Genomic DNA, 16,921 nt, shown 5'->3' with positions numbered 1-16,921 from the left:
GAAAGGAATGTTCATGATTGTCAAAAAACTTCACACCTTGAGCTGGCCATTTAAATCAGTTCGAACACGTCCTTCCCTGTTATATAAGGGGCAGTGACAGAGGGGAATGTGGGATGGAGGGGTTGCCACAGAGTGGGGGTGAGATGCATTCATAATCGGGTGATAAAGTGGCTGACAGAAGGGAGCTGGGGGAGTCACAGTGGGGAGTGAGGGGCTGCCACTAATGGCGGGTAGGGGACTGCCACGGAAAGGAGTAGGGGCAACCAGAGGGAAGGTATTGTGCTCAGGCCTCATTCTGCTAACCTTTTCTGCACTCACTGTGATGAAATATTCCATTCATCACTGCCTGTGACTGTGGTTGGTTTCAGGTTTCCCCTCACCATTGTATTGCCTGTGACTGTGGTTGGTTTCAGGTTTCTCCTCACCATTGTATTGTATATTGGAATGTATGGAATGTGTTGTGTGTAGGGCTCCGCCCACACCTGGCCTCTATGTAAGCCAGCTCAGTCTGGCCTCATATCCAGTACTGCAGAGCTCCAGATGGAAGATACCTCTCTCCACTGCGTGTTATCTTCTAAGTTAATAAAAGCCTTGTTTTGTTTCGCTAACATCGAGTCTCGGGATTATTGAGGCACATCAATTTTATTAACTTATTTTTCAACACAATGGATCAACTCCTGAAACCCGAACGTTTGGATTTGGATCAGCATGCTCCGGACGCATCAGCACGCTTCGGACACTGGTTTATGTGTATAGAATTCTTCCTGGACAATTCCGCAGCCGTCAAAGACGCTACGGACGCTGCGAGGATGAAACTCGGAATTCTGCGGAATTGGGTAAGCCACCGGGTTTACCCCCTCATCCAAGACGCCAACACGTACCTGGCCGCCTGCGACATCTTAAAGGCGCATTACCAGCAGCCTACGAATGAGGTGTATGCTAGGCATCTGCTCGCCACTCGCGCACAGCGACCTGGGGAATCGGTGGAGGAGTTCCTAGGCACCCTGAAAATGCTTGGCAAAGACTGCAAGTGCCGAGATGTAAAAGCCGCAGTGTACACCGACGAGCTTGTTCGCGATGCCTTTATCACAGGCCTCAGCTCCACTTACATCCGGCAAAGACTGCTGGAAAAAACGGGATTGGACCTGAAACAGGCTGCGGACACCGCGCGATCCCTGGATGTGGCCCAGAGAAACTCGGACGCCTACTCTTCAGCCCGCGCCGTCCACGCCGCCACGTGTGCACCAAGGGCGCCGCCATCTTGGAAGGCATCTTCCCCGCCCGGCAGCCCGACACCGTCGGGGCCCCGCTCTCCCCCCAGAAGCCCTACGACAGCCGCGACGCGTCGGGGACCCAACTGCTACTTCTGCGGGCAGCCAAAGCATACCAGAAACCTGTGCCCGGCGAAAGGCACCACCTGCTTTAAGTGCGGTAAGAAGGGGCACTTCGGGAAGGTGTGCAGAGGGAACCCCGCCGGAAAACCAACCGCCGGAAAACCCACCACCGCCGCGTGCGCGCCGTGGGAGCGGCCATCTTGGACGCCATCTTGCCCGACCTCGTGGGGTCCGCCATCTTATGAGCAGACAGCGTGGACGCCATCTTGTCTCGATCAGGGCCCTACAGTGGCATCGGTCACAGTGGACCAGACCAGGCCGCACCCGCTATCCAAATCAATGGTGGACATCGAGGTAAACGGGTGCAGGGTTAAATGTTTAATTGACAGTGGAAGCACGGAGAGTTTTATCCACCCTGAACTGGCACAACAACTCTCCCTAAAGGTGGTCCCTACTCAGGGTACCATCCCTATGGCTGATAAAACCCAAACATCGACCATTCTGGGTTACTGCACGGTACAATTGTCCGTTAACGGAACTGTTTATGATAATTTTAAAGTATTAATCATGAAGAATCTATGTGCGAGCGTGATCTTGGGCCTGGATTTCCAGTGCAACCACCAAAGCATCACGCTCAAGTACGGTGGGTCCCAGCCGCCCCTCACAGTGTGCGGTCTGGCTACCCTGAAGGTAAAGCCGCCTTCGCTATTCGCGAACCTTACCCCTAACTGCCGGCCAATAGCGACCAAAAGCAGGAGGTACAGCTGGGAGGACAGGCGGTTTATCGCGACCGAGGTAGACAGGCTCCTGAAAGAACGCATTATTGAACGCAGCAACAGCCCGTGGCGCGCCCAAGTGGTAGTGGTAAGGGGTAGCGAGAAGAAACGGATGGTGATCGACTATAGCCAAACGATCAACAGGTACACCCAACTAGACGCCTACCCACTACCCCGCATATCAGAAATGGTGAACCAAATCGCCCAATACCGGGTGTTCTCCACCATCGACCTCAAGTCAGCGTACCACCAGCTCCCTATCAGACCAGAGGACCGCCCGTACACCGCCTTCGAGGCGAACGGACGCCTCTACCAATTCCTCAGAGTCCCCTTTGGGGTGACGAATGGGGTCTCGGTCTTCCAGAGGGAGATGGACCGCATGGTCGATGACCACCGCTTGCAGGCAACCTTCCCCTACCTCGACAACGTCACCATCTGCGGTCACAACCAGCAGGATCACGACTCGAACCTCGAGAGGTTCCTGAAAACCGCACAAAAACTCAACCTCACCTACGAGGACAAGTGCGTTTTCAACACCACGCGCCTCTGCATACTAGGCAGCGTGGTGGAGAATGGGGAAATCGGACCAGACCCCGACCGATTGCGCCCCCTACGGGAGCTGCCCCTGCCCAACACTCCCAAAGCCCTGAAAAGGTGCCTGGGGTTATTTTCTTATTATTCCCAATGGGTCCCCAACTACTCCGACAAAGCCCGCATCCTCTTTTCCGCTCTCTGCTGAGGCCCACGCCGCCTTCAAAAGCATTAAGCAGGATATTGAGCGGGCCACGCTACAGGCAGTGGACGAGAACACTCCATTTCAAGTGGAAAGTGATGCGTCTGACTTTGCCTTGGCGGCCACCCTCAACCAGGCGGGGCGGCCCGTAGCTTTCTTCTCGAGGACCCTCCAAGGGCACGAGATCAGACACTCCTCCGTGGAAAAGGAGGCCCAAGCCATCGTGGAGGCAGTGCACCACTGGCGCCACTACCTAGCCGGCAAACGCTTCACCCTACTTACCGACCAGCGGTCGGTAGCGTTTATGTTCAATAATAAACAGAGGGGGAAGATCAAAAATGATAAGATTCTTAGGTGGCGGATCGAGCTCTCCACCTTCGAGTATGACATCATTTACCGGCCAGGGGCCCTTAACGAATCCCCAGATGCCCTCTCACGAGGGATGTGTGCCAGCGCCACCGGGGACCGGCTACAGACCCTCCACAATGACCTCTGCCACCCAGGGGTCACGTGGCTGTTCCACTTCATAAAGTCCCGCAACTTACCCTACTCGATTGAGGAAGTTCGGTCTCTGACCAGGAACTGCCGCACTTGCGCTGAGTGCAAGCCTCGGTTCTACCACCCTGATAGAGCCCACTTAATCAAAGCTACACGGCCCTTTGAGCGGCTCAGCTTAGATTTCAAGGGCCCCCTCCCGTCCGTCGACCGCAATGTTTACTTCCTGAACATTGTGGACGAATACTCCCGGTTCCCATTCGCCTTCCCCTGCCCAGACATGACCAGCGCCACGGTCATTAAATGCCTCAACAGCCTGTTCTGCCTGTTCGGTATGCCGAGCTACATCCACACGGATAGGGGGGCGTCCTTCATGAGTGAAGAGCTACGCCAGTACATGCTGTCCAGGGGTATCGCCACGAGCCGTACCACCAGCTACAACCCCCGGGGTAACGGTCAAGTGGAGCGAGAGAACGGGACAGTATGGAAAGCAGTCACTCTAGCTCTAAGGACCAAGGGCCTCCCTATCTCCCGCTGGCAGGAAGTCCTCTCAGATGTGCTCCATTCGATACGGTCGCTATTGTGTACTGCCACTAATGCCACGCCTCATGAACGAATGTTTAGCTTTCCCCGGAAATCCACCTCAGGCATATCCATGCCGTCATGGCTCTCCACCCCGGGTCCGGTATTCGTGCGAAGGCATGTGAGGGGCCATAAGACGGACCCTCTCGTGGAGCCAGTGCACCTACTCCACGCCAACCCCCAATACGCGTATGTCCGGCACGCCGACGGAAGGGAGGACACCGTGTCAATAAAAGACGTCGCCCCAGCCAGTAACGACAACAACCACGGCAATAGCAGCAACAACGACCACAGCAACTCTTACCCACCCACTACTCTTTCATCACCCCCGGAAGAACATCGACCAACGGCACCCCCACCAACTACCCCTTCAACAACCCTGGCGGCACCCCCGGCAGAGACCCAGGAGGCCACCGGGGACACCCAGCCGACACCCGCGACACCACAACAGCCACGTCGGTCGCAGAGGACTACCAAACCCCCGAACAGACTAAATCTATAGAAGGGGTGAATGTGATGAAATATTCCATTCATCACTGCCTGTGACTGTGGTTGGTTTCAGGTTTCCCCTCACCATTGTATTGCCTGTGACTGTGGTTGGTTTCAGGTTTCTCCTCACCATTGTATTGTATATTGGAATGTATGGAATGTGTTGTGTGTAGGGCTCCGCCCATACCTGGCCTCTATGTAAGCCAGCTCAGTCTGGCCTCATATCCAGTACTGCAGCGCTCCAGATGGAAGATACCTCTCTCCACTGCGTGTTATCTTCTAAGTTAATAAAAGCCTTGTTTTGTTTCGCTAACATCGAGTCTCGGGATTATTGAGGCACATCACTCACCATTTGCCATCAGTAAATTCTCTCCAACCCTTATCTTTCCTTCTCAAACTTTTCAGCACTTCCCATCACTCAACGTTTACCAGCCATCTGCCACCACAAGCTCTGTTCCATTCACTACCACCAACCTCTGCACAACCAGCTTTAGGACAGAGAGCCGGAGAAACTTTTTGTCTCAGACAAATGATTGTGAGGATACAGAATACACTTAGTTAGTGATTGAGGCAGAGACCATGTCAGCATTGAAGAATATGTTAGATAGTTGGTTGAAGAAAAACAGGATAAATGGATAAGGGTGTGCATAGCATTGGGACTTCTGCTCAGGTTAAGAATAAATAGCAACGTGGACTGGTTGGGCCAAACTGTGTCTGTTTCTTTGTTGTAATTTCTATGTAATTCCACAACATCACATGAGAAACAGCAGTGAGAACTCAAACAACTGTTATCATGAGAGGCAGCCGCAGAAACAGTAGCGACTGTTGCTGTGGGTTTTGGGTTCATGGTTAAAAAGGAAAACTTTTTTTATATGGAGAATTGATTTTTATCAGTCAATCGTCACTTTTACTTGCATATATTCAATTAAAAAATCTCTGCTGAACCATTGAGGCTTAATTTTTTTAATATAAAAACTTGGTAACTGCATAAATAATGAACTTTGAGCATGTTAATGAGAATTTTTGTTTGTTTAGAGAAGTTTATGTTTATGTTAAAGATGTATTAAGTCAATAAGATCATTAATGGTGCACACTTAGTCCATGGCAGGAATGCATAGCAGGAAATTGTGCACTATCGGCTCATAATTTTCCACTTAAATGCTTTAAGGCAAGAGCATTAAAGATAGGAACTGGCTGACGATGGGAAAGTGATAGTGGATGTACCAGACTTGCAGGTTGAAGCCTGATGGTTTGAACATAAGAACTCAGAGCAGGAGTAGGCCATTCGGCACTTCGAGCCTGCTCTGCCATTCAGCAAGATCATGGCTGTTCTTCCACCTCAACTCCACTTTCCTGCACTATCCCCATATCCCTTGATTCCCTTAATATCCAAACATCTATCGATCTCTGTGTTAAATATACTCAACGACTAAGCCTCCACAGCCCTCTGGGGTAGAGAATTCCAAAGATTCACCACCCTCTTGAGTGAAGACATTTCTCCACATCTCGGTCCTAAATGACCGACCCCTTATTCTGAGACTGTGACCCCTGGTTCTAGACTCCCCAGCCAGGGGAAACATCCTCCCTGCATCTACCCTCATAGAGTCAGAGTTTTACAGCACAGAAAGAGGCCCTTCGGCCCATCGTGTCTGCGCCGCCCATCCATCCCTGTCCAGTCTAATCCCATTTTCCAGCATTTGGTCCATAGCCTTGTATGCAATGGCATTTCAAGTGCTCATCCAAATGCTTCTTGAATGTTGTGAGGGTTCCTGCCTCTACCACCCTTTCAGGCATTGAGTTCCACATTCCAACCACCCTCTGGGTGAAGAAGTTCCTCCTCAAATCCCCTCTAAATCTCCTGCCCCTTACCCTGAATCTATGCCCCCTTGTTATTGACCCCCCTACTAAGGGGAAAAGTTCCTCTTTATCTACCCTATCTATGCCCCTCATCATTTTGTACACCTCAATCAGGTCCCCCCTCAGCCTTCTTTGCTCCAAGGAAAACAACCCCAGCCTGTCCAGCCTCTCTTCATAGCTGAGGCGCTCCATCCCAGGTAACATCCTGGTGAATCTTCTCTGCACCCTCTCCAAAGCAATCACATCCTTCCTATAGTGAGGCGACCAGAACTGCACACAGTACTCCAGCTGTGGCCTCACCAGCGTTTTGTACAGCTCCATCATAACCTCCCTGCTCTTATATTCTATGCCTCGGCTAATGAAGGCAAGTATCCCATATGCCTTTTTAACCACCTTATCTACCTGTTCCGCTGCCTTCAGGGATCTATGTACATGTACACCAAGGTCCCTCTGACCCTCTGTACTTCCTAGGGTCCTACCACTCATTGTGTATTCCCTTGCCTTATTTGTCCGTCCAAAATGCATCACCTCGCACTTTTCAGGGTTAAATTCCATTTGCCACTTTTCCGCCCATCTGACCAACCCGTTTATATCGTCCTGTAGCCTGAGGCTTCCCTCCTCGCAATTTACCACCCCACCAATTTTCGTGTCATCTGCGAACTTACTGATCATACCTTTTACATTCTCATCCAAATCATTTATGTAGATCACAAACAACAAGGGACCCAGCACCGATCCCTGAGGTACCCCACTGGACACAGGCTTCCAGTCACAAAAGCAACCTTCGACCATCACCCTCTGCCTCCTGCCACTCAGCCAGTTTAGGATCCAACGCACCAAGGCACCCTGGATCTCATGGGCTCTTACCTTCTTGACCAGTCTCCTATGCGGGACTTTGTCAAAAGCTTTACTGAAGTCCATGTAAACCACATCCACAGCATTTCCCTCATCCACCCCCCTAGTCACCCCCTCGAAAAATTCAATCAGATTTGTCAGACATGATTTACCCTTGACAAAGCCATGCTGACTATCCCCGATTAATCCTTGCCTCTCCAAGTGGAGACTAATTTTGTCCCTCAGAATTTTTTCCAATAATTTCCCTACCACAGATGTTAGGCTCACTGGCCTGTAATTCCCTGGTTTATCCCTGCTACCCTTCTTGAATAATGGTACTACGTTAGCTGTTCTCCAGTCCTCTGGTACATCCCCTGTGGCCAGAGAGGTTCTGAAAATTTGTGTCAGAGCCCCTGCAATCTCCTCCTTTGCCTCCCACAGCAGCCTGGGATACATCTCGTCCGGGCCTGGGGATTTATCCACTTTTTGGCCTGCTAAAACCGCTAGCACCTCCTCCCTCTCGATGCTAATATGTTCAAGTATGTCACAGTCCCCTTGCCCGATTTCTATGTCTGCATCGTCTTTCTCCATAGTGAACACAGATGCAAAAAATTCATTTAAAACCCCGCCTACCTCATCTGGCTCTACACACAGATTGCCACTTTGGTCCCTAATGGGCCCTACCCTTTCCCTGGTTATCCTCTTGCCCTTAATATACTTATAAAACATCTTAGGATTTTCCTTTATTTTGCTCGCCAGTGTTATTTCATGGCCCCTCCTCGCCCTCCTAATTTCTTTTTTAAGTACGCCCCTGCACTTTTTATACTCCTCTAGGGCTTCTTCCGTCTTTAGTCTTTTGTAACTGCCAAAAGCCCCCCTTTTATTCCTAGTGCATTTTTGTATATCCCTTGTCATCCAAGGTTCCCTTTGCTTGTTGGTCCCACCCTTGACCTTTACAGGAACATGTTGGCGTTGTACTCTCTCTATTTCCCTTCTGAAAGTCTCCCACTGTTTTGATGTGGATTTTCCTATAAGTAGCTGCTCCCAGTCCACTTGGGCCAGATCCTGCATTATCATATTAAAATCGGCCTTCCCCCAATTTAGAACCCTTATTTCCGGGCCGTCTTTGTCCTTTTCCATGACCACCTTAAATCTCACCGAATTATGGTCACTGTCGCTAAAATGCTCTCCTACTGACACTTCCACCACTTGCCCGGCTACATTCCCCAGAATTAGGTCCAGTACCGCCCCCTCTCTTGTAGGACTTTCTACATGTTGGCTCAAAAAGCTCTCCTGGATGCACTTTAAGAATTCTGCACCCTCTAAGCCTTTCACACTCTGACTATCCCAATTTATATTGGGGAAGTTGAAATCCCCCACTATTATTACCCTATTATTTTCGCACTTTTCTGAGATTTGCCTACATATCTGTTCCTCTATCTCCCCCTGACTGTTTGGGGGCCTATAGTACACTCCCAGCAAAGTGCTTGCCCCCTTTTTGTTTTTAAGTTCTACCCATATGGCCTCATTAGAGGAACCCACTAATATATCATCCCTCCTTACAGCAGTAATTGACTCCTTAATTAATATTGCAACACCCCCTCCCCTTTTACACCCCCCTCTGTCTCGCCTGAAGATTCTATACCCCGGAATATTGAGCTGCCAGTCCTGACCCTCCCTCAACCATGTCTCCGTGATAGCAACAATATCGTACTCCCAAGTGTTCAACAACAACTTCAGTTCATCCACCTTATTTGCAAGACTCCTTGCATTAAAATAAATGCCTTCCAGCCCTGCCATATTCTCTTTTGCCTTCACATATTTGCTCTGCCTTCCCAGCTGACTTGTTTTTCCCTCTGTATTTGGCTGTAAATCACCCCCTACTATAGCTCCACTCTGTACCCCATCCCCCTGCCAAGTTAGTTTAAACCCCCCCCAGCAGTGCTAGCAAACCTCCCCGCAAGGATATTGGTTCCCCTCTGGTTCAGGTGTAAACCGTCCGACTTGTACAAGTCCCACCTTTTCCAGAAGCAGACCCAGTGATCCAGGAAACTAAAGCCCTCCCCCCTGCACCATCCCTTTAGCCACGCATTCATCTGTTCTATCTTCCTATTCCTATACTCACTAGCATGTGGCACCGGGAGTAATCCAGAGATTACAACCCTTGAGGTCCTGCTCCTTAATCCTTCACCTAGCTCCCTAAATTCTTGCTGCAGGACCTCATCCCTCTTTTTACCTATGTCGTTGGTACCAATGTGGACCACGACCACTGGCTGTTCACCCTCCCCCTCCAGAATGCCCTGCAGCCGCTCAGTGACATCCTTGACCCTGGCACCAGGGAGGCAACAAACCATCCTGGATTCACGTCTACGGCCACAGAAACGCCTATCTGTTCCCCTTACTATAGAATCCCCTACCACTATTGCTCTCCCACTCTTTTTTCCCCCCTTCCTGGGCAGCAGGAGCACCCCCAGTGCCAGGAAGTTGGCTGCTGCTGCCTTCCCCTGGTGAGTCATCCCCCTCAACAGTATCCAAAGCGGTATACTTGTTTGAAAGGGGGATGTCCGCAGGGGTTCCCTGCACTACCTGCCTGCCTTTGTTGCTCCGCCTGATGGTCACCCCCTGTGCTGCCCTACCCTGAGGCGTGAACAACTCGCTAAACGTGCTATCCACGAGCCTCTCAGCATCGCGCATGCTCCAAAATTCATCCACCCGCAGCTCGAGCGCCACAATGCGGCCTACAAGTAGCTGCAGCTGGATGCATTTCCCGCACACATGGTCGTCAGGGACACTGGCAGCATCCCTGACTTCCCACATGGAGCAAGAGGAGCAGAACACGGGTCTGAGCTCTCCTGCCATGACTTACTCCTTTAATTAATTAAAAAATTTATTCAATACCCCAGCTACAGGTATGCTCTAGGGCGCTTTATTTACCAACTGTCCCCACTACACCACAGAAATTTAACACCACAGAATTCAAGCTTGTATTGAAAAGAGAGAAATACCCACCAACCTATCACTTACCTGCTCCCTGGTGACGTCACACTTGGATTACTTTTTACCTCTCTCCTGGAACCTGGATTGGTATGCCTCTGACTGCTCCCTTTTAAGCCTTCAAGCTATCCCGCCTCGGGCTGCTCCCGCGCAGGTCCGCTACTTCTCCGGTCTCGGGGCTGTGGGCCTCGGTGTCTCTGACTGCTCCCTTTTAAGCCTTCAAGCTCTCCCGCCTCGGGCTGCTCCCACGCAGGTCCGCTGCTTCTCCGGTCTCGGGGCTGTGGGCCTCGGTGCCTCTGACTGCTCCCTTTTAAGCCTTCAAGCTCTCCCGCCCTGTCAAGCCCTGTAAGAATTTTGTATGTTTCAATGAGATCACCTCTCATTCTTCTAAACTCGAGAGAATATAGGCCTAGTCTGCTCAATCTCTCCTCGTAGGACAATCCCCCCCATCCAAGGAACTAGTCTGGTGAACCTTCATTGCACTCCCTCTATGGCAAGTATATCCTTCCTTAGGTAAGGAGACCAAAACTGTACATAATACTCCAGGTGTGGTCTCACCAGTGCCCTATATAATTGCAGTAAGATGTCTTTACTCTCATACTCAAATCCTCTTGTAATAAAGGCCAACATACCATTTGCTTTCCTAATTGCTTGCTGTACCTACATGTTAACTTTCAGTGATTTGTGTACAAGGACACCCAGGTCCCTCTCTACACCAACATTTCCCAATCTGTCACCATTTAAAAAATACTCTGCTTTTCTATTTTTCCTACCTATGTGAATAACTTCACATTTCTCCACATTATATTCCATTTGCCATGTTCTTGCCTACTCACTTAGCCTGTCTATACCTGCTTGAAGCCTCTTTGCATCTTCCTCACAACTTACATTCCCACCTAGCTTTGTATCATCAGCAAACTTGGATATATTACATTTAGTCCCCTCATCCAAATCATTGATGTAGATTGTGAATAGCTGAGGCCCAAGCACTGATCCTTGCGGTACCCCACTAGTTATAGCCTGCCAACCTAAAAATGACCCGTTTATTCCTACTCTCTGTTTTCTGTCCGTTAACCAATCCTCAATCCATGTTAGTATATTATCCCCAATCCCATGAGCCCTAATTTTATTTAATAACCTCTTGTGTGGCACCTTATCGAATGCCTTCTGAAAATCCAAATACACCACATCCACTGGTTCCCCCTTATCTATTCTGCTAGTTACAACCTCAAAAAACTCATTCGCCAAACATGATTTCCCTTTCATAAATCCGTGTTGACTCTGCCCAATCCTTTTATTATTTTCTAACTGCCCTGTTACCACGTCCTTAGTAATAGATTCCAGCATTTTCCCTACTACTGATGTCAGGCTAACTGGTCTGTAGTTCCCCGTTTTCTCTCTCCCTCCTTTTTTAAATAGTGGGTTACATTTGCTACCTTCCAATCCGCAGGAACCGTTCTAGAATCTATGGAATTTTGGAAGATGACAACCAATGCATCCATTATCTCTATAGTCACCTCTTTTAAAACTTTAGGATGCAGGCCATCAGGCCAAGGGGATTTATTGGCTTTCAGTCCCATTAATTTCACCAGTACTATTTTTTTACGAATACTAATTTCTTTCAGTTCCTCATTCTCGCTAGACCCTTAGTTCTCCACTATTTCTGGGAAGTTTTTTTGTGTCTTCTTCCATGAAGACAGACACAAAGGGCTCAATTTTGCCAGGCCCGAGAAGGCAGGATTAGAGGCGTGTGAGGTGTTAAAATCACAAAAACTGGCGGGTGGGCCCGATCCCACCTCCATCCCGGCTCCGAGCAATTTTCCCACATGCGAGTTTTCTGACCCCATCTCCATCCCACCTCCAAGAGGCGGGATAGGCCCTTAAGGCCCTTAACCAGCTAAGTGCCTCTATAATCCCATTTTGAGAGGCCTTTCTGATTTTAACAGTTTTCCCACGTGCTGCACGCCTCCTCTGAAACACGCCAGTGAAACCTGGCGGCAGCACAAGTGGATTGCTTACTAACAGCTGCAGCTCCACCATTAAAAAGGAGTTTTCACCAATCATCCTTTGCAGATTGCAGAACTTTGTTGTCTCAGGTCTGGGGGAACTTTTAACAGGCCTACTCATTGTTGTGGAAGTTTGGAGCCTGACACCCATCTCCGGTGTGACCTCCTGGGAAACCCCTCTCCCCACCTTGAATGAGCGCTTCCTCAACTGAGGCATATGCCAGAAGAATGGGAACCATTTATTTCCTTTCCTCCTGGACATCAGATTTGGACGAAGACCAGCCGCGGCAGCAGCAGAACCCTGAACAACAGCAGCACCAACTGCAGGAGCAACAGCAGGAGCTCCAAGCTGCTGCTCACCCACCTGAAACTGCACAGGCCAGAAGGCGCCAGCATATGGAAGCCTGTCAGTACAGGAGATACCCCCCAAACAAGGTCTACAGACAGAGGATCAGCTACCTCAACATGACTGAGCAGCAGTGCCAAAGGAGGCTCAGACTTTCGTGAGAGGTAGTGGGTGACATCTGCGCAATGCTACAGCAAGACCTGCTGCCCAGAGGAGCAGGTGGACACCCCTTATCAACGGCCGTCAAAGTCACCACCGCACTCAACGTTCTTCAGGCTCATTCCAGGGATCAGCAGCAGACATCAGTGGCGTCTCCCAGGCGGCCACACACACTTGCATCATGCAGATAACTGATGCCCTCTTTGCCATCGCGCACAATCACATCCATTTCTCCAAGGATCAAGCCAGTGTAACTGCGTGTTCGGTTGGATTTGACAATCTGGCAGGCTTTCCAAGGGTGCAGGGCGTCGTTGACTGCACACATGTGGCCCTTAAGGCACCCCATCACAATCCAGGTATTTTTGTCAACCGCAAGGGCTTCCACTCCCTCAACGTGCAGCTGGTGTGTGACCACAAGAAGGACATTTTGCATGTTTGTGCCAAGTACCCTGGCAGTTGCCATGACTCCTTCATCCTGCACCAGTCTAGTGTGCCTCCGCTCTTCAGTCTGCCAGACCAACTTAACGGATGGCTACTTGGAGACCAGGGCTATCCCCTGAAGACGTGGCTAATGACGCCATTGAGGAGCCCATCCAACAAAGCTGAGGAGCGCTACAACTCGAGCCACATTTCCACCAGACCCATAATCAAGCAAACCATCGGCTTGCTGAAGATGTGCTTCAGATGCCTGGATAGATCAGGTGGAGCTACGTAAGTACTCAGCAGCCAGGGTCTCCAGAATCATCGTGGTTTGCTGTGCACTTCACAACATGACACAGCATCGTGGCTTGCAGATGCCTGAGGAACAAGTGGCTCATCACATAGCCTCCTCAGATGAGGAGGAGGAGGAGGAGAGCGACAATGACCAGCTTGCAGAGGCGCATCAACCAGCGCCAGCAGCATGCGAGCACATTGCTGGCCGGGATGCAAGGCACGCACTCATCTTGGCCAGATTTGCTTAGCATAGCTAATCAAGCACCTTTGCCTCGCAGCTTCTTACCAGAGCATCGACAATGACCAAGAACCTGCGGTTCCTACCACTCTGACCACCATACTGACAATTGCAAGTCATCCTAAGCCCTCAATGTGGAAGCCCCATTAGCGATATGACACATGCCACAACTGCAACAGTTGACATCAGAATTTTTAATGACAACAACCAACTGATGGCTTTTCAACATTAAACGTAACATTTCACCCAAGTGACTACCGTTGTGACTACTTGTGCATTATCTTCCTCTTACATGTGCTCCTACGTGGTGCTTCCCCTGTGGCTTCAGCAGATGTGGAGGCCCCTTACTCACTTTCTTGCTGCTGCTGTCTCGACACCTTTGGCGGGCATCCTCTAGGGTTGCAAACCTGTGAGGGCTCGGCAACAGTCTGCTGCTCCTGCGGTTGTGCAGGGGTTGAGACGCCAATCTCAGTTGGGTGGGGACTCTGGTGGGGCTCTGACCGAGGGCTCTGCAGTGGCATGGTCATGTGAGCACTTGGAGAGGAGCCCCCACTTCCTTGTTGTATGCCACCAACATCCCTCTCATGGGTCAGCCCCACTTCAGAGCTAGCAAGTGGCTTGACAGCACCTTGCTGCAATTCAGGGAGGCCATGAGGACCCGTTTCTGTACTGGAAGTTCTACTCCTGAAGACTTGCCTGAAGGTCTGGTTTGTTTGCTCAAGAGCTGACCATCGCTCCTCAAGAGATGTCAGTCTATTCTGAACAAATACCATGTTTTCCATACCCTGGTGACTAAGCTCCTCCATGGACGTAGCCATCCTCTTCTCTACGGTAGCCAGTCTTACCATGGAGGTAGCCATCCTTTCCATGGAGGTTGCCATCCTTTCCGTGGTGCTGCGTTCATGCGCCAACGCTTCCACAAAGGCTCTGCTCATGTTAGCGATGGACTCCCCCATTCGCTCCACACTCACAGCGACCCTGGAGACAAAACCTGCCAGAGACTCCTCTTCCTGGAGTTCCAGCACCACTCTTCTTCTGAATGGACCCGGAGGCAGAGGGTCGACATGCAACTGAGCCGAACTGGCAGAGTCCTGCACCCTCCGACTAGGACTCTCCACTGCTGTCCCTGTCTCCACCATCTGCTGATGCTCACTTGTGAGCTGTGATACACCAGGTGACAACACTGCACTATCTTGCGAAGGTACCACCGAGATGTGAGTGTCTGTGCTGGTGCTGGGTGCGCTGAATTCTGCTGACGCTGCGCCCTCAGAGGTTGCAGCTTCCTCTGAGGAGTCTGGAGGCTCAAGCTGTTCCTCCTGGATAGTGGGGACGGGGGCTTTTGATGGTCCTGTGGAGGAGTAAAGGAAAGAGTCAGAGATGTGAGGTCAAAGTTACATGCACATTGAATATTGCAGATGATCAAAAGTCAATCTGTTAGAGCATCGGAATCATTATCAGTGACTCATGCAATGTCAATGAGAGAGATGATAAACTATTCACCAGCTTGCTCTGATGCACCCATCTGTCCATCCCCCACTTGCGCATCCTCCTCCACTTCCATGATCTCCAGGGCCGCCTCCTCGCAGGGGGTGAGCTGGGCTACTGAGGGTGGCCCTCCTCCTGTCCTCGCTCTTTCCCTCTTATTGTGAGCTCTCTTTTCCTGCAATGAGGGAGACAAGTGGAGTTTGAGTGAGAATGATGGCGTGAGTGTAGAGAATCCATATCATTGATGGTTAGAAGGAGACAAAAATGGAGTGAGGTGTCAAGACCAAGGGCCCTCCCTGTGTGTTGTAAGTTGTTTTCATAGCATCACAATGATCGGGAGTGTGAGGGCTGCATAGTCGAATAGTTAGGTGAATGTGACCATAGAGAGAGAGGGAATGGGTAAGGGTGCAGGGATGTCCGTGTCAAGTGGGATGTGGAAGAAGAGGTTGTCAAAGCTGAGTGCTGGTGAGGAGTGATGGGAAAGTCATACTCACTTTTCCAGTGCGCAGAAGGTCATGAAACCTCTTCCTGCACTGCAGCCAGGTTCTGCGGCACATAGACAAAGAGTTGACCTCCTGGGCCACTTGCATCCACACAGCTTTCGTCTGCTGGGGAGGCTTCTTCCTCCCTGAGGAAGGGAAGAGCACCTCCTTATTTCCTCTTGCTCCCTCCACCAGAGCTTGCAGGGTGGCATCATCGAACCTTGGTGCAGACTTTGGCCTACTGCTGGACACATTGGCTGGAGGAATCTATCACAGCAAAGGGCATAAGGTTTGCAGTCTGCAGAAGAAGCATGGCTGCTTGCAGGCCTTAAATCCAGCAGCACTGATGACGTCATCAGAGGCGACTTTCAGGCTGGAAAGACTAAGTGGGCCAGGGGTCCCCACATGCTGGAAATCAATTGCCCAATTCGGGGAAAATCGCATACTTTTCCCACATCAAATTGGAGTCGGGTGGCTAACACGAAAAGCGGCTGACACGCCCCCAGCCTGCACCAATGGCAAAATCGAGCCCAAAATATTTGTTTAATTTCTCTGCCATTTCCTTATTTCCCATTATAATTTCCCCTATCTCAGCCTATAAGGGACCCACGTTTACTTTCACTAATCTTTTCCTTTTTATATACCTATAGATGCTTTTACAGTCTGTTTTTATGTCTCTCGCTAGTTTACTCTCATTCTATTTTCCCTGTCTTTATCAATTTCTTGGTCCTCCTTTACTGAATTCTAAAACCCTCTCAATCCTCAGGCTTACAACTCTTTTTGGCAACATTATAAGCCTCTTCCTTTGATCTAATACTATCTTTAACTTCTCTTATTAGCCACGGTTGGATCACTTTTCCTGTGGGGTTTTTGTGCCTTAAAGGACTGTATATTTGTTTAAATTATGTATTAATTCTTTAGATGCTAGCCATTGCTTGTCTACCGTCATACCTTTTAATGTAGTTTTCCAATCTACCTTATCGTGCCTCATACCTACATGGTTTACTTTGTTTAGTAGATTTAAGACCCTAGTTTTGGATTGAACTAAATCACTTTCAAACTCCATATAAGATTCTATCATATTATGGTCACTCTTCCCTAAAGGCCCCTTTACTACAAGGTTATTAATTCACCCTTTCTCACTGCACAATACTAGATCTAAAATGGCCCATTCCCTCGATGGTTCCTTAACATACTGATCTAGAAAATTATCTTGTATACATTCCATGAATTCGTTCTCCACACTAATACTGCAAATTTGGTTTGCCCAGTCCATATGTAGATTAAAGTCCCCCATGATTACTGTGTTACCCTGAAAGGGGCCAATGGCAATTCAATTGGGTCCCCCTCATCACAAAAGTGTTAGACCTTGCTCTTCCCAAAGCTGTAAGATCCCA

General features: G+C 49.8%; 1 protein-coding gene across 1 annotated transcript in view; it reads left to right on the top strand.

Annotated features, from left to right (window-relative positions):
* Positions 1 to 16,921, top strand: part of pkd1l1 (polycystin 1 like 1, transient receptor potential channel interacting) — a 412,439-nt gene that overhangs the window by 379,052 nt on the left and 16,466 nt on the right. The window lies entirely within an intron of this gene.

This window comes from Somniosus microcephalus, chromosome 5 (assembly GCF_052327205.1).
Source record: "Somniosus microcephalus isolate GS21.2 chromosome 5, FLI_Smic_1.0, whole genome shotgun sequence".
NCBI lineage: Eukaryota > Metazoa > Chordata > Chondrichthyes > Squaliformes > Somniosidae > Somniosus > Somniosus microcephalus.
The sequence above is the reverse complement of the archived record's forward strand: the minus strand, read 5'-3'. Positions and strand labels throughout refer to the sequence as shown.